Source organism: Schistocerca americana, chromosome X, assembly GCF_021461395.2.
Source record: "Schistocerca americana isolate TAMUIC-IGC-003095 chromosome X, iqSchAmer2.1, whole genome shotgun sequence".
NCBI lineage: Eukaryota > Metazoa > Arthropoda > Insecta > Orthoptera > Acrididae > Schistocerca > Schistocerca americana.
The window spans coordinates 956,845,039-956,867,331 of NC_060130.1; the positions used below are offsets into that span (position 1 = coordinate 956,845,039).

General features: G+C 42.2%; 1 protein-coding gene across 4 annotated transcripts in view; it reads right to left on the reverse strand.

The window, feature by feature from the left end:
- The window catches only part of LOC124555721 (coiled-coil domain-containing protein 177), a 293,273-nt gene extending 271,259 nt beyond the window's left edge, over positions 1-22,014 (reverse strand). Inside the window, exons 1-2 of one of the 4 annotated variants that reach the window (XM_047129731.1) lie at positions 21,663-22,014; positions 21,170-21,410 (exon numbers count right to left, since the gene is read on the reverse strand). The gene's annotated coding sequence lies outside the window, so the exon portion shown is untranslated. Of the gene's footprint in view, positions 1-21,169; positions 21,414-21,537 lie in introns of all 4 variants that reach the window. The other 3 variants (XM_047129729.1, XM_047129728.1, XM_047129732.1) reach the window with 3 other exon arrangements.
- Positions 22,015-22,293: the final 279 nt, after the last annotated feature.

A 22,293-nucleotide genomic window follows, 5' to 3' on the forward strand; every position in this document is an offset into this window, starting at 1 on the left:
CAGGAAATGAACCCGCCAGCTGTCTAACCAATGACACTGCTATAGGAGATCATCTTGATGATGGAATACTGGGCACAGACTGAAGATTGCAACTTCGATGCAATACTTTGAGGCTCTAGAAATTACAATGGCAGGCTGCTATGACCCAGAATAAGCTAAGAGCAATTAAGGAGTCCACTAAGGTGTGGCATACATCTTTCCAGGCCTCTCGGAAAGAAGTCATTGTGTTGTGCTGACTATGCATTGGCCACAGGAGACTCACTCATGTGTTCCTTCTGTGTCAGGAAGGTTCTCCACACTGCAGCTGCAGTAGTCAACTGATGATAGCAGTTATTTTTGTGGAGCGTGGCCTACTGGCTGATCTGCAGCACACTCAGTTTGCTTACTTTACTACCTCAGATGCTTGTGGATAACAAGAAAGGCTCTACCAAAGTTTTTCATTTCCTGAGAGGGAGCGGATTTTACACTAGACTGTAACACATCCCAGCTTCCAGTGTTAGAGGTGGTTTTTGAGTGTGAGTGTGGGGGGGCGGGGGGGGGGGGGGGAGCCTCCCCCTGTGGAGGATATGCCCCACGTGACTGCAGTTTACTTCCTTCCCCCTCACCTTCTTGTGCCTTTAGACCCTTTTGTGCATAAGCCTGTCTGGCTTATTTCAATTTTCTTTTACCTACTGTGTTACAACAACTATCATGCTTTTTTTAAAAACTCTTTGACTTGCTTAATGTAGCTGGAGCTGCCAAGTGCCTACTTTTTACCTTTTTACATGTTTACATGTTTCTCTCATGAAATGGAGGGACTGATGACCCAGCAGTTTAGTCCCTATAAACACACAATCATCATCAATCAGTAACAACTACATTACTAACTAAAATAGATGTTGAACTTTTTTCAAAGTAAGGATAGTGCTAGAAGCAACGTAAAATTCAAAACAGGCTCCTTGGTAAGGTCTCAGTGGAGATGGTGAATTTCTGTGTCCTGTAGACAATGTGTCACTTGCATGAAGGTAATATGGGTATGTTTGTGACAAGTGACTGTCCAATGTTTTTTGTGGGTACGGAGAAGTATTAAATAAAAAAGAAGTTTAAAAATCTTGCTGGTATGCAGTTGACTGCTCTATAAAAGTACTGAAGTCACCATTGAAACCAAAATTTCCAATCAATACATCACTACCAAAAATGTCTGATAGCCTTCCTCCTAATTCTACCAACCTGGAATTTAATCTAGTACTTTAGTACAGCCTTCTTAGTTGGTTGGTTCAATGATTAAAGAGACCAAACTACTAGGACATCAGTCCCTTTTTCCCTCGAACAGACAAGTCTACATGACTGTAAATCAGAGATGGTCTAATGCACAAAGCATTGTGGATGAAAACTCCAAGGTCTAGCAAAGGGCACTGAAGGCTTGATATGAGACAAAAGAGAAGGGGAAACAGGATGAAAGGCAGATGAGGGGCACTGTCTAGGGAGCAGTCTGAAGTCACTGCTAGGAGGAGACATACATACCCCACTCTCTGCCACTTCCCAGAGATACCCCTCTGAGAAATTGCTTAGGAATGACTAGCAACTCAGACAAGGCAAGAGAAGCTTAGATACACAAAAGACGAAGTAGTGCAGACCAGGAGGGAGGAAGAGTAAATGAGCAGGTAGGGTGAGGGCTGGGGTGGACCACCAAGTCCAGAAAGCTGCAGTCCACTCTGAACATAGGAGGCAACAGATTGTTCTGTCAGTTCCTTAACAGGCCGATAAAGTTAAGTGGCCTATCCTTAAAGAGTGGTAAAAGCCCCTTAACAAATAAAACCTAAAACTAAGTCAGCCGCTGAGGCATTGTCTCCTAACACCAGCAGTAGTGAGTCAGGGAGAGTAATAGTCCACCACAGGACGGCTCAGTTGGGACAGTCCAACAAAAACTGGACTACCGTCAAACAGGAGCCACAATGACAGTGGGGTGGTGAGTCAGGGAGAGTAATAGTCCACCACAGGATGGCTCAGTTGGGACAGTCCAACAAAAACTGGACTACCGTCAAACAGGGGCCACAATGACAGTGGGGTGGGTCCTCACCATGGGTAGATGACCATGAGTCAACCAAATATGGCACATACATAGTCCTTGTGAGAGGCCTGCTCAGAGGACCTCCACAGATTGATAGTCTTCTTTATCACCCATATTTAGTTTGGCGAAGTCAGAGTGAGCCATTCCGTATTCTAGATCTCCAAAACTTGACATTGCAATACTGGCTGGAGGTTTGTATCCAGAATACCAATCTCAAGAGTCAGCCTACAGATAGCCAGTGTGGCCAGGCTATCAGAGAGTTCGTTCCCAGGATTCTGACACGGTCCAGGATCCAGACGAAGGTCACTGAACACCCATACTGTTCAGGGCATACAGGGGATCCTGGATAGCAATGATCAAGGGATGGCAAACGTAACACAGGTTGAGAACTTGCAAACTGCTCAAGGAGTTGCTGCAGATGATAAAGGACTCACTGGTGCAGGAACAGATATGCTCAAAAGCACAAGAGATGGCTACCAACTCTGCAGTGAAAAAACTACAGCCATCAGGCAAGGAGCACAGTTCAGTAAGTCCTGTGTGAGTATAAGCAAAGCTTACATGACCAGCCACCAGATTACTTCTGAACCACAGGGTGCGCCAAGGATTGAGAATAATTCACAACTGAAGGCCCCACGAGTTCTTCAAACCTTGTGATAGGCCAAGACAAAGCTGTGGCCGAAGGATGTACCATGGAGATGTACATGAGAGGGTCCAGAAGAGAAGTGGAAGAGGAAACAACTGAAGTTCAGAGGGGATAGACTAGACGCGGACTGTGATCGTAATCTCTGATTTGGGCTGCCATTGTGGAATATGGATTACTGTGTGTGGGAAGAGGAGATGGTAGTTCGGATGCTTATGAGAGCTGCGGACATGGGTAGCAAAATTGACAAGCTGTTGTTGGCCCCTGATCCACAATGGAGGAACCCCAGCCTCCACTAATAAGCTGTTCACAGAGTTAGTTCAAAAGGCACCTGTCACACGTCAAATCCCACAGTGGTGTATCAGATCCAGTATCTGAATGCTGAGGGTGATGCCAAACCGTATGCGTGACTCCCATCATCAAGACAGCATTGTATCAGGGGTTTGTAAAGTTGCAGAAGGGTAGTGTGATCTGCACTCCAGCTGGTATTACTCACGCAGCCAAGTGTATTAAACTGGCAGTGATGGGGAATCCACATCAACCGAGAACCAAAGACCAGTCCAAAAAGTCTCCAACACAATGAGAAGTTGGTCGTCAAGGTGAAATTCTGGTTGTGGATGAACAGTATGCTGTCAACAGAAGTGCATGACTTGAGTCATTGTGGCTGGAAACTGAAAGTCATGGGAGAGGGCCCATGCCTGTGCCTTTCATATGGCACCTCGCTGTCAACATTCAGTGACATCCATAATAGAGGAGCTATAGTAGAGGCAAAACTAAGCATGCAACAAGGGTGACACTGAAGACAGCTGCTGCTGCTGCTGCTGCTGCTGCTGCTGCACCACTGATGGCTACTAGAAAGAGAGGGCTATCAGTACAGAGCCCTGACAGACACAATCCTCTTTGATATGAGGGGGTACAATGGGAAACAACTCAAACCCAAGACATATGGTGCAAAAGGAAGTTGTGGATGAGAATTGGGAGCAGACCCCAGGGACCCCACTCATGTAAGGTAGCAAGGATGTGGTGCCATAAGCTTTTTGCAGTTCAAAGGTGATGGCTATAAGGTGTTGAGGGACCCCACTCATGTAAGGTAGCAAGGATGTGGTGCCGCAAGCTTTTTGCAGTTCAAAGGTAATGGCTATAAGGTGTTGGCATCGGGCAAGAGCTGTTCAGATGGCAAACTGCAGGTAACCAGATTATCAGCAATGAAATGGCCTTGGCCAAAACCATCTTGGGACAGAGCCAGAAGACCCTGAGACTCATGGAGCCAACACAGCCACTGGCTTGCCACATGTTCAAGAAATTTACAGAGAACATTTGTGAGACTTATTAGGTGATAACTGTCAATCTATAGAGGGTGCTCACCTGGTTTCAGTACTGGGACAATAATGCTTTCTTGTCACTGCAAGGGAACTTGCCCTCACTCCAGACGTGGTTAAAGATGGCAAGGAAATTATGCTCACAATCCACTGGTAAGTGCTTGATCATTTGGTTGCGGATGCAGTCCGGACCTGGGGCTACATCAGGTCAGTGGTCTAAGACACTGATGAATTCCCACTTACAGAATGAACCATTATATGGCTTCAGGTGGTGTGTAGTAAAAGATAATTACTTTTGCTCCGCCCACTGTTACAGAACACAAAAGGCAGGTAGATAATTCCCAGATGCCTAGGCTCAACCATAATGCAGAGCAAAATGGTTAGCAACGTCGTCTGGGTCAGTGTAGACAGTGCCATTCAGGATAATGCCAGGTACACATGCAAGTGTCTGGTATCTGCAAACACCTGATCTTAGCCCAAACCTGTGAAGGAGAGGTTTGTGGTCCGATGGTTGAAATGTTCCGTTCCCAGCATTCTTGCTACTGTCCTTTTATTAGGTGGTCGGCCTGGGCACAGAGCCACTTAAAGCCAATGAGGTGCTCCATTGATGGGCGCCACTTATGGTGTTGGAGAGACCACCTATGAACTCTACAATTTCTGATAACCACCAAGGTATTGTCTTCCATCGGGGTGGGCCCGAGGAAAAAGGGATAGCTAAATCAGCCGTGGAAAGAACATTTGTTTTTTTCTGGACTGCCTCATCGATATCTCCAAGCAGCAGAGAGCCAAGGTTGACAGCATAGGCGAAAGAACCCCAGTCAGCACTGTTGAGAGCCCATCTGGGGAGGTGACGAGGGGAGTGACGCTGAGGGAGGGAAAGGAAGATTGAGAGGTGATCACTACCCCACAGGGGGGGGGGGGGGGAGACAAGGACTGCAAATGGAAAGGTCAAAGACTGAGATAGTTCTGCACACAACAATGAAGTATGTGGGGGTACCAGTATTCAAGAGGCAAAGGTCAAGTTGTGCTAGTAAAAATTCAACTGCTTTACCCCAGCCAGTGATCGTGATTCTACTCCACAAATGGTTATGGGCATCGAAAGCACCTAAGGTCAGGAAAGGTGGGGGGAGCTGAGAAACCAATGCAAATAATATGTTCTGAGACAGTTCACCATCAGGAGGGTGGTAAACATTGCAGATCGCAATATCCTGAAATGCCATTACCCAAACAGCTGCAGCCTCCAAAGGTGTAATAAGAGGCAGAAGCTCGCTATATAGAGTGCATATAGAACGTATATCCAAACTCTACATGACACCTTGTCATTGGTAGCATGATTCTTACAATATCCCCGGTATCTGCGGAGGGCCGGGGCCAATGTAGCTGGAAACCATGTCTGCTGAAGAACAGTGCAGAAGGCACGGGAAGTGCTTAAAAGATGTCGTAGCTCAGTCAGATGACAAAAAAAAGGTGCTCCAATTCCACTGGAGAATAATGCTGCCGATGTACAGTAAGGCCATCAACAGCCCAAGGAGGCAGGTTATGCCTTACGATCACTTGTTTCCACTGGCTGAGGTGTTGTGGCATCAATATACATAGGTTTTGGATTCCATTGTGTGGTGCTGCCAGAATCTCTGCCTCAGCCACAGAAGTGGAACAGGCTAGATCTGGTGGTGTGGGAGGCCACCTGACTGTCCTCCTTCTGAAAGGACTTTTCCTCAATTTTCTCTCTTTAAATAATTTGGAGTGCTTCCCTAAATCAGTTTCAGGTAAAGATGAGGATCGTGAAGCCCTGCGACCAGCAGCCTATAGCTCCTCCAGCCACTGGCTGGAGTCTGTAGACCAGCAGAAATCTTGGAGGCAAGTGTCCTGAGAGACCACTTCCTTGTGGGAGAAGTCGGAGGAAGGTGATTTGTCTCTGACTGGGAGGAGGGGACCAATGTCCCTGGTGGGTGGGAAGCCATTGATCCCAAAGTAAGTGTGGGGGAAGCAGCAAGAGGGGAGCCCTCAACCATCAGGGGGCAGGCATGGTTAGGCAGCTCTGAGGGCCTACTGCAGGGGGTGTAACGGGCAGGTGTACAGTCACCAAAAAGGGCAACATCATCGTAGCTGTGACATATGACATTGTTTTACATGCTGGGTGCTCGTACTTTTCTTCGCCTCTTGATAAATCCACAGTCTTACACTCTTGTATTTTCTGCTCTACGGAAAACAGTGCAATCTGGTGACCAGGGAGAATAGTGCTTTCCTCGGTTGACACAGACGGAAGAGGGGGCACAAGGAGCATTCGCATGCAGCTGTCATCTGCAATCTCTGCATATGGGGCTAGTGTTGCAACATGAAGTCATGTGCCCAAATTTCAGACACTTTAAGCACCACATGTGGGGGGGGGGGGGGGACATACAGTTTCACATCGCATCAGTACAGGGTGTACATGAACTCCGGGAACACTCAATTATTTATTGCAAAAGAACTAAACATTGTACATATGTCATACATATTGCATTTTGAAGAGAAACCCTGAAAGGGTTTTTTTTTTTCTAAACATTTGATATGCAAACCATGAGCGGCCCGGCAGACATCAATATGGTAATTGAATTCTTGCCATACCCGTCCCAGCATGGCATTGTCGACTACGGCTGGTAGAGGTGGTACACACACGAGATCTTTAATGTGTCCCCACAGAAAAAAGTCACACAGAGTGAGATCTGGTGATCTGGGAGGTCATTTCATGAAACAGCTGTCCCCTTCTCTGGCATGGCTGATCCATCGATGTGGCAGCTCCATGTTCAGGTACCCAAGCACTTCACCATGAAAATGGGGTGGAGGCCCATCCTGCTGAAAGATGAATGGAGAGCCCAACTACATTTGAGGCATCAGCCATTGCTGCAACATGTCCAAGTAGGAATATCCAGTGACAGTGTTCTCTGCAAAGAAGAATGGCCCATACAGTTTTCGACATGACAATGCACACAAAACATTTACCTTTGGGGAATCTTGCTCAAATTCAATGCATTCGTGTGGATGCTTTGTACTCCAGAGTCGACAATTATGACTGTTCACTTTCCCATTAGTGTGAAAAGTGACTTTGTTGCTAAAAATTAAGCGATCAACAATGCCATCCCCATCCTCATTCAATTGTTGCAACTGTGAACAAAAATCGAAATGCCTGTCTTTGTTGTCATCATTGAGCTTCTTTACTAACTTCAATTTAGAATGGTTTCATAGACAGCTTCACTGGAGCTATTTCGAGTTCACGGGATGCACGACACACCAATTTCTTTGGACTCTTTATTAATGTCTCTCATACGTGCTCCACATTCATTTCACCCATACCGGGATGTCCGCTTCTCTTTGCTGCACACAAGCAACCCATCGTAATGAATTTGTTGTGCCAGTGGTAAATGGCCTTCCTTGTTGGTGGCTTCTTACTGTACTTGGTTCTAAACATCTGTTGAACAGCTGTAGCACACTTGTTTTTGTTCAACTCCAACACACAGAAAGCTCGCTCCGCACCTGAACTCTCAATGTTTGTGACTAGCACTGACTATCAGCAAATTACCAAACTACGCTGTTGCAGTATACATGAAAAAACCCATTCAGGGTTTCTCTTCAAAATGACATATGTATGACATCTGTATAATGTTTGGTTATTCTGCAGTAAATAATTGAAAGTGTTCCCAAACTTTATGTACACCCTGTATTCCGTCACCTTGACCTTTCCAGGCAATGAATCGCTCTCAAAGGCCAACATGAAGGCACCTGTAGCAACCCTATTACCGTTTGGCCCACTATGTACATGATAGACAAAGTGTACAAACTGACACTAAGAGTTCACGTGTATCTCATTATCAGACTCTAACAGCAGGCCTCCGAGGAAAATGGTGCCCTGAACAAAATTTCAACTATTATGGGGAGTGACAGTCACTGGTATGCCACTAAGCTTGTTACACACGAGCCAGTGACTGGGCAGGGGATGCTGTTTTGATCAAAATTGACCTACTTTTCATTTCAGAGATGGCTACCACTTCCCAAAGTTTATCTTCTTAGTTCTCTACAGAGAATAAGACTTTGTGGCCAAGAAGGAATCGCCATCAGTCTTTGTACAAACCAAGTACTGTAGGGAGTATTGCTCTGCGTGTTACTCAGCCCTATGTTCCTCCCACGACATAGGCAGGGAAGAGAACATTTTAGGGTTGTATCTCTCTGCATTAAAGGACTACTGTCCTTTCATACAGACGGCTGGGGTCGTATAGCCACTAACAGAAGATAACTTCATCCACTTCATTTGTGGCTCATCTGCCATTGTGCCATCCACTCTAAATGTGGGCCCTCCCCATGGGCACCACCCAGCCTCAGCAACAGCTACCTGGCCAGTAATCCATTGCTCAGAGTCCCCATGCCCCAGTCACAATGAGCACATACTCCTTGGCATGCATGAGGAGTTTTCAGCTCAGGCACCAACAGTGTGACCCCTGCGTTGTGCTGGTGGCCCAGAGGTTAGCATCATACGGGTGCTTGACAACCCTGCCCTACAATGTGATGGCTACCGTGCTGCAATTTGGGTATATTTGTTTATTGAAAGGAAAGGTGTAAAGATGGGAAGTCACAAAGACAGAGGATACATCACACTGGGCGACCTTCCCTGCACAATCTGCACTTCTGGAGGATTTTGAAAATTGGTAGCATGTCGGGTTCATCAATGGGGACCATATGTTTATTTAATGAAAAGTCTTAGAATACACTGGACATGGAAATTTGAGTCCCAATCATAAACCACGTCCAAACAGTATCTGCATGAAGCAGACCATCTGATGGAGAGGCAGAGGAGGTAAGGGTTAGTGGAAGTATCAGCTTGCAGTAAAGAAAGATAGTAATGCTGCAAAGGCTGGGGACCCATGGTAGCTGAGCACATACTCACAAAAGAGTTGTGAACCCCCTGAGGGAACACAGTGTTCTTGGACAAGTTCTTAAGATGAAAATTTATTCTGTAACCATGGTCAAACTGCTTCCCTGAAGTCACAATTTCCACAAACTTATCTCGGCTTAATTACATTTACATCTGTACCTACACTTTGTGAGTGACGTTACAGTGAATGGAGGATGGTAATTTATTTAACACAGTAACTTCCCACCTTTCCTGTTTCAGTCACAAATGGTTTGCAAAAAGAATGACTGGTGGTACGCCTCAATGTGAACTCAAATCTCTGTAGTTTTCCCTTCAAGACCTTTTTGCAATATATATGTAGGAGGTGGTAAAATGTTGGCTAACACTTTTATAAATGGAATTCTTGCAATAAGTCAGACTGTGAAGAACAATACCTCTCTTGTAGTGTCTTCCTCTGGAGTTCCATATGCATCTTCCTGAGACACTTGCACATACTAAACCAACTCATGACAATAGATGCCGCTCTTCTCTGTTCAGTCTATCGATCCTACCTGGTCCCAGGTTGAAGGCAATTGCTCCTTTATCAGTACAGTGAAGATTTTGTAAGCTTTCTCTTTCATAAATTATGAAGGTGAGTAGACAGCAATTCATGATTTAATGGATTCCAAACAAACTTTGACAGAAGTCAAAATGTCAGTACCACTAGTCAATCTACAGGGTGTTACAAAAAGGTAGAGCCAAACTTTCAGGAAACATTCCTCACACACAAAGAAAGAAAATATGTTATGTGGACATGTGTCCGGAAATGCTTACTTCCCATGTTAGAGCTCATTTTATTACTTCTCTTCAAATCACATTAATCATGGAATGGAAACACACAGCTACAGAACGTACAAGCGTGACTTCAAACACTTTGTTACAGGAAATGTTCAAAATGTCCTCCGTTAGCGAGGATACATGCACCCACCCTCCGTCACACGGAATCCCTTATGCGCTGATGCAGCCCTGGAGAATGGCGTATTGTATCACAGCCGTCCACAATAAGAGCACGAAGAGTCTCTACATTTGGTACCGTGGTTGCGTAGACAAGAGCTTTCAAATGCCCCCATAAATGAAAGTCAAGAGGGTTGAGGTCAGGATAGCGTGGAGGCCATGGAATTGATCCGCCTCTACCAATCCATCGGTCACCGACTCTGTTGTTGAGAAGCGTACGAACTCTTCGATTGAAATGTGCAGGAGCTCCATCGTGCATGAACCACACGTTGTGTCGTACTTGTAAAGGCACATGTTCTAGCAGCACAGGTTAGACTATCCCCTGTGAAATCATGATAACGTGCCCCATTGAGCGTAGGTGGAAGAACATACTGATGAAACCAAAATGAGCTCTAACATAGAAATTAAGCGTTTCCGGACACATGTCCACATAACATCTTTTATTTATTTGTGTGTGAGGAATGTTTCCTGAAAGTTTGGCCGTACCTTTTTGTAACACCCTGTACATTTACTATATCTACAACCAAAGCATCAGCAAAGTACAGGACATCACCTTCAATGACTATCAACACGCAGCTCTGTTAGCTGAAAAAATATTACACAAACATGATCAAGACAAGCTTCACAATTACAACCTATTATTGTTATTACACAAAATAGACAAGCAATACAATGTCATCACAGTGTATCAGGTTATGGCGAAATTAAAGAACATGAAAAACGAAAATGCTGGTGTAGTACCGATGGAGTTACGGAAATATAAGACAATGATTACATCTTGGATTAGTTCAACTATTTTAATGTTAGTTGGGCTGATGGAACAATATCCAATGACTAGAAAACTACACAGAAAAATGGAGACGACTATCTGCAAATATCAGAGGGACTCTCACAGACAAGAGCAAGCAAAATATAGTGGAATGGAAGCTCAATGAAAAGTCCTGCAGAATTAGAAAGTAACACTGTAGTATAGATCCCACATTTATTGTTACACAATTAGTAGCATAGATAAAGAAATTTAACCATCCCAAAAGATACTATTTTTAGCTCTTGAAACAAATTATGACGAAGTCAAAATACTTATGTTGTAGCAAATATGAGAAAACAACAAAGTCCCAAATAGTTTAGACAATCCAAAAAAAGTTTTTACAACCATGAAAAATATACAGGAACCATAGAAATTAGGGACTAAGGTAAGGATGTAGTCTATCACTACTATCATTTACTATTCAGATGGGCGAAACAGAGTACGGAAATATCAATACAAATCACCACATATGTATTACAGTAGACCTATTATATGACAACTGGTTTCATGCAACAATCATCATTAGGTGACACTGTCAACAGTCTTTACAACAAATTCTCATGTCTAATCGTCTTACATAATATTGATGGCATATTGTGGGATGTGACAAGCACACAAACACCCCAAGGACTGCCTGGGACTAGCACAATGAACAATGCGTGCAGGGAAGATAACGTGTTATGCAGACTACACTAGTGTCTCTGTCAGTCATTTTCCAAAATGTTCCTTCAATATTACAAAAGACTATTAGACCCCTCGAATCATGATATCAGCACAATTCTGTGGGAATTTGTTATGTCGACGATTGGCAGTGCCACCTGATGATGTTCACTGAAGAAAAATGGTAATGACATAATTACTGCACCTTAACACAGCTGTGTGGTTCTTGTTAATATTAACAAGAACCAAGTATGCGGAATAAGATTATCAAGATTAATCCACATGTGTAAAAACTGACAAAAACATCAAGTTATTAATGTTAGTACTCACAGATGACCAGATACTTATGGCTGATGGAAAAGAGGATTTACAAAGATTTGCATATATACTATAAAATGTTCTCACAAAGTATAATACGAAAATTTCAACAACTGTAACAAAGGCGATTCTGCAACCAGAAAGTCTTTCAAGAGCAAAAACTGCACTGAAGAATAAAATTATAAAGGAGGTAAAAAGCTTTATATATTTAGATAGACATGTTTCACAAGTTCCAAGCCTGACATACAGAGAGAGAAAAACATAAATCAGAGTTCACAATGTCATATTAAAAATCCTCTCTTCATGTGGAAGTGGATATTTGACTCTTTGCTAAAATTATAAAGCCAGAGTGTACAGTGGCTCAACTTTGAGGGACAGTGAGAAGTGAAAATAAATAGGTCAAAACGTTTTGCACCACCTACGTCTTTGATTAAAGAGGAACAGGTAATGAAAGAGCAACACTTATGAAATTAAAGCCAACCCCGCCTCAGATACTCACAACACAAATATGTAGGAAACATAAACCTCAACAGGAGATCTAATCTGGACGCCGACAGATGGGTACACAGATTCTGTCCTAGGGGTGGGGTGGGGTGGGGGGTTGGGGGGGGGGGGGGGGGGGGGGGAGTGTGGTGGTGTCTGGGAGGGCACCCTGCCACCACTTGTCACTAACATTGTGAAAAACCCATATAACCATGGTGATTCTGTAGAAAAACTAGAAAAGGAAAGGGAGGAAAAGAATAAATTAAAACAATTTTATTGTGAAATAAAAATTAAACAATAACAAAAATAAAAACAGTATGTTTGAAAATGCACACTTGTCAAATCAAAATTTGCTGCTGTGTAACATTCAATATGTGCTGCCTATTCCCACATGCTGTAATATTCTTGGAGCCTCCTTGGCATGTTATCCACAAGGTAGCTTGGACACGGCTGCTCAAACGTGACTCACTCTTCCACTATGACCCTCCTGCCGTCCCAGTGTATGAAGATGGTCACTGTAAGACAGACAGACAGACACTCTCTCTCTCTCTCTCTCTCTCTCTCTCTCCCCCCCCCCTCCCCCCCCCCCCCCTCCAACCCCTGTCCCCACAAAATCAGGAGAATATGGTTTGCTTGTAACTGAATGAATAAAATGACACCAGTAAATCCCAAATTCTTTAAAGACTCAAACTCCCATGTATAAAACAACTTCAAGCATCCGATTACTTCACAAATGAGTTAATATGTTGAATACAAGTCGTCATCACCCCCCCCCCCCCCCTCGAGGAGATGGGTCCTGTGACCCGTACAGTCACTGGTAAACGCTATTATAGTCTTTTGCTCACCAACATCATTCCAATCCTTCAACAGCGTGGATGTGTGGGTAGGATCATTTTATGCAAGATAATGCTCCTCCACACATTGTACAGCCAGTGGAGCAGCTGATGCAGGAGCATTCTGGAAATTCTAGACTTAACAGCCATCATTTCCCTACAGCCTGGCTGTGAAAATCACCTGATCTTAATCTGGAGACTTCTGGCTGTGGGGTCCTCTGAAAGATGCTGTGTTCAGTGCTCCAATTACAAAAGAAGCAGAATTGAAGGCACACACTGTGCAACATATTCTGAACATGTCTCCGATCTGCTGTGGGATGTTGACAGCATATTGAGCATGTCTTGCTCCAGTCTCATGGCAATTAGAAACTGGCATCAATTTGCTTTTTATGCATTTTTGGCCCAAGGCAATTAAAAATTATGTCATGTTTCTTTTTATATGGTTTTTGGCCCCAGGACAATTAAAAACATACTTCTTCCAACCAATGTGGCACGACCTTGCTGTGGTGGCTGGACCTGCCTAACTAACAGTACCACATTGCACAGTAGTAGTAGTAGTTGTTGTTGTGGTCTTCAGTCCTGAGACTGGTTTGATGCAGCTCTCCATGCTACTCTATCCTGTGCAAGCTTCTTCATCTCCCAGTACCTACTGCAACCTACATCCTTCTGTATCTGTTTACTGTATTCATCTCTTGGTCTCCTCCTACGATTTTTACCCTCCACACTGCCCTCCAATACCAAATTGGTGATCCCTTGACGCCTCTGAACATGTCCTACCAACTGATCCCTTCTTCTAGTCAAGTTGTGCCACAAACTTCTCTTCTCCCCAATCCTATTCAATACCTCCTCATTAGTTATATGATCTACCCATCTAATCTTCAGCATTCTTCTGTAGCACCACATTTCGAAAGCTTCTATTCTCTTCTTGTCCAAACTAGTTATCTTCCATGTTTCACTTCCATACATGGCTACACTCCATACAAATACTTTCAGAAACGACTCCCTGACACTTAAATCTATACTCAATGCTAACAAATTTCTCTTCTTCAAAAACGCTTTCCTTGCCATTGCCAGTCTACATTTTATACCCTCTCTACTTCGTCCATCATCAGTTATTTTGCTCCCCAAATAGCAAAACTCCTTTACTACTGTAAGAGTCTCATTTCCTAATCTAATTCCTTCAGCATCACCAGACTTAATTCGACTACATTCCATTATCCTCGTTTTGCTTTTGTTGATGTTCATCTTTCAAGCTTTCAAAATGTGGTGCCACAGAAGAATGTTGAAGATTAGGTGGGTAGATCACGTAACTAATGAGGAGGTATTGAATAGAATTGGGGAGAAGAGAAGTTTGTGGCACAACTTGACTAGAAGAAGGGATCGGTTGGTAGGACATGTCCTTAGGCATCAAGGGATCACATATTTAGCATTGGAGGGCAGCGTGGAGGGTAAGAATCATAGAGGGAGACCAAGAGGTGAATACACTAAGCAGATTCAGAAGGATGTAGGTTGCAGCAGGTACTGGGAGATGAAGGAGCTTGCACAGGATAGAGTAGCATGGAGAGCCGCATCAAACCAGTCTCAGGACTGACGACCACAACAACAGCAACGATGTTCATCTTATATCCTCCTTTCAAGACACTATCCATTCCATTCAACTGCTCTTCTAAGTCCTTTGCTGTCACTGACAGAATTACAATGTCATCGGCGAACCTCAAAGTTTTTATTTCTTCTCCATGGATTTTAATACCTACTCCAAATTTTTCTTTTGTTTCCTTCACTGCTTGCTCAATATACAGACTGAATAACACCGGGGAGAGGCTACAACCCTGTCTCACTCCCTTCCCAACCACTGCTTCCCTTTCATGTCCCTCGAGTCTTACAACTGCCATCTGGTTTCTGTACAAATTGTAAATAGCCTTTTGCTCCCTGTATTTTACCCCTGCCACCTTCAGAATTATGATGGCTGTGGTGTGAGTTGCACATAAAATAATTGGTACTGTGCAATTGCACAGTACCAATTATTTTATGTGCAACTCTCACCATAGCCGTCATATCACAATTCATCCATCATTTGTAGCCAAACATATTTACATTATGACACTGTGCCATCTAGTGAACAAATTTTTTGTTTCCATAATGTTTTCTCCTCTGTCATCCAAATTTGATACCAATCTGGGCAGGGGTTAATTTTCTACAGCATTTTCAAACTCAAATTTTTATTGTCGTCTTATAGCATGACTGGTTTGTCACCCAGTCAGTGATATGAATGGACACACTTATTTTAATATAATGCTGTAATTTCTGATAACTAAACCTTTGTGTATTTGTATTTATTAATTTAATTAATAATGTCTGACATTGTCTGTTGCTGTAATGGGATAATGGCAACATTAGTCTTATTGGTTTGGCCTATTGAGGGTCACATGAAATAATTAGTGTCTTCTTTCCAGTAGTCTGTCCATTCTTTCCATATGTTGTTCTTTTATTTCCTCTTTCTATACTACACCTGGTTCAGATTCATTGATGGCATCTTTGCTATCCGGATTGAAGGTGAGGAGACCTTATTCACATCCTCCAGAACCTCAACAACTTTTCCCCCACTTGCTTCGCCTGGTCCTACTCAACCCAACAAACCACCTTCTTAGATGTTGTCCTCCACCTCAGAGATGGCTACATCAGCACCTCCGTCCATATCAAACCTACTAACCACCAGCAATACCTCCACTTCGACAGCTGCCACCCATTCCATACCAAAAAGTCCCTTCCGTACAGCCTAGACACCCGTGGTCGTCGCATCTGCAGGGACAAGCAGTCCTTCTCTAAATACACCTATGGTCTCACTGAAGCCTTCACTGACCGTAATTATCCTCCCATCCTTGTACAAAAACAAGTCTCCCGTGTCTTATCTTTCCAGTCTCCCACCACCTCCCAAAGTCCCACAGTCCGGCCACACAGGAGCATTCCCCTCATAACTCAGTACCATCCGGGACTGGAGCAACTGAATTACATTCTCCGCAAGGGTTTCTATTACCTGTCGTCGTACCCTGAAATGAGAAATGTCCCACCCACTATCCTTCCCACCCCTCCTACCGTGGTATTCTGCCATCCACCAAACCTACACAATATACCCGTGCATCCTTACACAACTCCTGCTCCCAATCCATTACCTCATGGCTCATACCCCTGTAATAGACCGAGATGCAAGACCTGTTCCATACATCCTCCTACCACCACCTACTCCAGTCCGGTCACTATCACCACCTATCCCATGAAAGGCAGGGCTACCTGTGAAACCAGTCACGTGATTTACAAGCTAAGCTGCAACCACTGTGCCGCATTCTATGCAGGCATGACAACCAACAAGCTGTCTGTCCGCATGAACGGCCACTGTGGCCAATACACAAGTGGGCCATCCTGTTGCTGAACACGCTGCCAAACAAGATACCCCTCATCTCAATAACTGCTTCACAGCCTGTGCCATATGGATCCTTCCCACCAACACCAGCTTTTCGGAATTGCACAGATGGGAACTTTCCCTGCAATACATCCTACATTCCCGTAACCCTCCTGGCCTCAACCTTCGTTAGTCACTGTCCTCACCAATCCAGTCCCTCCCTGTTCCCATTCCAGCACTACACAGCCGTCATTTCAGTGCCACACCCAGTCTTCTTATTTTTAATTCTCTCCTTTACACTCCTTACCCCCTCCCCCTTCTCTACTGCCCTCTGTCTAAACTGCAACACTTCACTGTCTGCCACTCCCACCATACTATCCCTCCCCCTCCTTGCCCCAGCCTCCTCCTTACCCCCACCCAGTTGCCACTCTCATCATGCACTGGTGCTGGTGGGTGTGTGTGTGTGTGTGTGTGTGTGTGTGTGTGTGTGTGTGTGTGTGTGTGTGTGTACTGCTGACAAAGGCCTTAATGGCCGAAAGCTACGAGTGTGTGAATTTTTTTATTGTGCCCCTCACGACTCAGCATCTCCGCTAAATGGTGAGTAGCAACTTTCTCTCTCTGGTATTGTTACAAGCCACCCTGGATCATCCATTGTTTGATTTACACCTGTATTTTCTTCGTTTGCTCCTGGAAACCTTGAAGAAAAAAAATAATTGCTATGAATTTCTCTCTTTTTCCTATTTCTTCCTCCATTAATTTCATTTTGCTTATGTCTGCTTTAATTTCTGAGACCTACACAATTCATGTTTTAGGTTCCTGTCAAAAAGTCAATTTTTTTGTTGTTACTTTATGTAACCTTTTTAGGTGCGCATTGAATACAACTCATCTCTTCCACATTAACTTATTTATTACTTATAAATTCTCATTTCACATTGTAGTGTTATTGTCCAAAGATTTTCCTGACTATTTCCCTTTTTTTATTTTCTGTTTCAGCTAAGTGCGGCTGCATTTAACAAATAGCGTTCTGATCTAATGACAGTGTTTTAGTCCTGGAGTTTTGTTACTGATAAAGATTTCTTATCGTAAAAGGTTTTTGTTAACAGAAAATCAACTTTCACTGTCCTTGTCCTCACCACATTAGCTTACTTGTCTAAGTTGTTTGTTGTTTTATTTCACCTAATCATTTAAATATTGTAGCCTTTTCTATACTTCTATAACTAATTTCCATATATTTCAGTGCCTCCTTCGTGTCGCAATATTCTTTTCTTTTTTCTCTCAAAAGATGCATATACGCCTGCTTTTGAAGCTGTATCCTGTGAGATTTATCTTTATTGTTGCATCGTCTACAGATTCAACTTAAGATGACAAGACTGACTGCAAAAGCCAAGCCAACAATTCTCAGCTTATCCCTTTTCTTCCAATTATGATTTTTTTTTAAATTCATGTATTATGGTCTAACTTAACCACATATCAGTTATTGTATACCTCTGTGGGGTAGTGCAGCTAATATAAACATATGTATACCACTTAAATTCCAAAACAAAGTGATTAGGTGCACTGGAAATCTGTCTCCAAGACAGTCATGTAGAAATAAACTGCAAATATCGACAGTGCCTGCTCTGTATGTATATGAAGCAATTATGTACCTAAAAAAACTGTACAGCTTTGACGAACGAAAGTATACATAAATATGGCACTAGGTGTAAGGATAACTGTCACATGTGTTCAAGTAGACTTAAAATAGCTGGATGTATAGTATATAACAAACTTCCAAGCAGTATCAAGAACTTAAAAACACTGTCGGCTTTCAAGCAAAAACTAAAGTCACACCTGGTCTCAGCTTGTTGTTACAGTATAAAGGAGTTCTTAGAGGCAAGTTTAACAGTGTCAATGAGTTTCTTAGATGCAAGTATACAAAATTCTTAAATTAGAGATTCATCTTCAAACTCCAAGTAAAAAATATATAGAGGCATTGTCCCTTCACTGTATGTATGCATAATTGTATATATTCTTTTTAACTCAGTCCGATATGTGTAATTTTATTTGGTATGGTGTAAACTCCTAATCTCTCTTACAAATGTCAAACAGTTTTATATGTATGTGCTTTTATGTAAATACCAAATACTTTGTAACACACCTGTGTATATCTTGATGTGTCCAATATCACTACCAAAAATGATCCAAGGGAGAAAAATAAATAAATTATTGTGCTTTTCTTCCAGTCCACGACTTTTTTTAAACTCTATTTGACAGTAATGGGGACAATCCATCTCCTTGTCTTACACCTGGTTTGATCTCAAAAAGCTTTAGAGGTTTCACTTAATTTAATTTCACATTTTGTATTTGTTATTGTGCCTTTTTATGACTGCAACTATAACAAATGTTATAGTAATGCTTTCGGCTCCAACTCTTATCACAAATTACATACAATTTATTCCACACACTATTATTATTATTGCTATTAGTACTACGGTGTAAACCCATCCCCATTCCCTTGTCATTATTTCATTTGCAAGTGAGAAAACACTACATGACAGACCTCTATCTGTTCCCAGGTTCAGTATGCTATTTGTAAAGTATTTTTAAGCAGTGCTGCATTTTATAAGTGATTCAAAATCTTAACGTTGATTACAAACACAACGCTTGTCATCTGTCAAGGACAATTATTGAGAGGGGAAGTGGAATTAATTTAACTTACTGAAACCCCATGTCTGCTTTGTCCTGTGAATTGAGAGTAAAACTGAAGATCCTCACAGCAGCATTTACACAATATGTAGAACAGCCACTTCAACTAAAAAATTCCTTTTGTACGGCATTTACAGTCACACATACATGTCTCATTAGTTCTTCCCCATGTGTATCACTTCACAAAATTCATGTGTCTGTCAACTCTCAACCAAGTAGTGCAAGTAATTAAAGCTGAGACCACTGTTCTTACAGAATTTGAAATTTATTGTAACACAAAAAGAAAAGTGCACTACTTTTAGAAAATAAGGGAGACTGGGTTTAATGCCTCATCACAGACAAGGGTCATAAGTCTGTTCAGATTGCACAAGGATAAGAAAAGAAATGGATCATAGTCTTTGAAATGAATTGTATTAAACATTTTAGATAAGCTACAGAAAATCTGTTACTATTAATAATTTTTATTTTATGGAAAACAGAATTAAAGAAAAGTTAGGGAAATATGTCTGGCACTGATGCATAGAGAAGTCCTGCCAAAGAGCAAGAACATGGCTGTCAGCCTGTACTTTCCATTCCAACACAAAAATACATGTTAACTGCCCTTATTATAAACAATACTATGAAGAGATTATAAATTTACCAAAAATCTAGCAAAACAGACCTGTGCACTGCAATCTCTGCTGTTGTCAACCACATAATTGTAATTTAATTTTTTATTCGCCATAGGCCCTAATTCAAACATATTATATTAAGATGTGTTACAGTTGCCTGGAGAAAAAACTAGTGGAGATAATACAGAATACAAGTCATTACTGTAATAAATTATAGTTACAGAAAGAACTAATTCACTCCAGCTCTTATAGGAGTATGAGCTATGGAACGCACTCGATTCATATGAGAATAGCTCGTGTTTGTCATCTGCTGCTTTGACTTTTTCTTGGAAGCTTACCAGCACTTAAAATGGAGACCAAGGGTTAGTTTAGTGTTTTGTACCCTGAAGCTAAGAAAATATAATACAAATGCAGATAGTTACATGCATTTTTATTTATACTATATTGCTCAGTCTTTCATGCAAGTTTGTTGAACTGAGATATACCACAATGGAATACACTCTCTGTGACAACATTTCACTTTCCACGAAATTTGGCATAGACCTGTGTCAATTAATGTCATGTACTATTTTGATCACTTGCTTACATGACAAACATCCAACAACAAAAAACTGCATTATATATAATGTAATATTCTGAAGAGCAACAAGACATTCAAAGCCTAACCAAGAAGTGCTTATTAGCCTGTCCTCTCAATGTGCACAATCCATCCAAGACTTCCTATTAATTACAACACGAAGTAAATTCACTTCAAGGATTGCAGTCCAGAGTCATATACGAAAATGAAACACGTAAACTCTCAGTTAAAACAACGAGGTTGCAGTTTCATATACCATAGACAGTTTACAACTGACAAAGGCCTCAGGTGTAACATTATAAAAACGAAAATTCTTGTATACATGTCTGTGTCGGAGGATTCAAATCCGCTCAATCAGGCAAGGAGCACAATAATCCATTACCAAGTCGGTTGATTCAGAACAAATTACAAAAGTCGTTACAAAGAAAGAAAAAAAAAAAGGGGGAAGAGCACATGATCCACTACATAAAAAAAGCTTGCCTCTCAAAGATCGCAGGTTAGAGGCATAAGTTCTAATTTCTTACAAAGGAATCGCCTTAGTTATGAATAATGATCGGAGATACCTTTTTCCATGTGAAATGCTCCATGTCTCATTTTATGAATTGATAGGGAACAAACATTGCACGGTTCTTATGATAACTACACTGATGAACACTAGTTGTGAAGAATGGTGTAAACAGCTGCTGAAGCTAATAATACATAAGCATTACTACTTGTGCGGTAGCTCTAGTTACAAGTTACGAAATTGTTCGGGCTCTATACTAGAATTCGGTGACCACATTTCATAATACTCGCAAACTGGTCAATTTTGACCGTGCACATACTAAATTTTTCTCCCGGTTCTCATGTCTTTGCTAATAGCCCTACTGTGCTGACATTTCTACCAAAAAACTGAAACTTACACACTCACCACAAAGTCCCTCAGCAGTTCCGGCGTCCGGTGCGTCGTGATTGAAATTCCATATAATACAACGCGTGAAAGCTACTGCTGCTACAAGCTTCAGCTGAGTCATTCTCAAGCAACATTCTGGCATAATTTTCGTGGGGGATGCTGGCATTACTATTTCATTTTTCATAACCTTTTATCTGTTCCGGTCTAATCCAAAATTTCGTCTGGACTTGTTATTTTCTGTTCCTCAGTTCAGTGACAGCTTCTGGGGCAATACAACAAGAACTGCCTAAACTTTGCGGAAATACTTACACTACGTTCTAAATTACATTCACATCAAAGAAAAAATAACGTTAAGAGCCCTTCTAAATAAGGTGCATAGCCCCAACCGTGCGGAGGTCTCTTTGTGCAATCTTCCAAATACAAACACAACGCACATTTCCTACAGCCGGTGAGCATCATAACAAACTGCTTATTCGCTGGAAATTACAGAGATGATCCGATGTCATCTTACCGTTGAATTGCGTTTGACAGTTCGAGCCTTAATCTTTCGTATTTACAAAACATCACAGGCTATAATAAAATCGATGTCACTTTATAGTTTCAACAATACTGTAACTATTTAATCAGTGGCGTTATGGACGAAATACTGCAGGTACTGCTGCGAGAACCGGACAAAAAATCAATAGCGATCAACAAGCGTTTGCTTTCATCTAACGGAATTATTTAATACGAACGTAGCTCACAGACGATTAATTATAATTAAACAGAGAAAAGTGACATTGTACGAAGTCACTCATAAAGTTCGCTTCACAAACCATAGCCATCACATCATACTGTCGCCACATATGGGCAACTCGTGCGCATGCCCGCGAAGCACTTCTGTGTATTAAAATCACTGACGCGTCACAGTGCTGTCACTGTCCACATATCGGAAGAAATGACTTCATAGTAATCCACATGTGGCACTGTCACATTGGTAGCCTGCACATGTACTTCGGACTCTCAATTTTCGAATATATGGTTTGTGGTCATTTATATGGAACACAATAGATGAATTGGGTTGGTACTGGGCTTCTTGTTCTTGGTTTTTACTGGTGACCTACCGCAACAGTTTTCAACAGTCGGTACTATATTATTTGCTG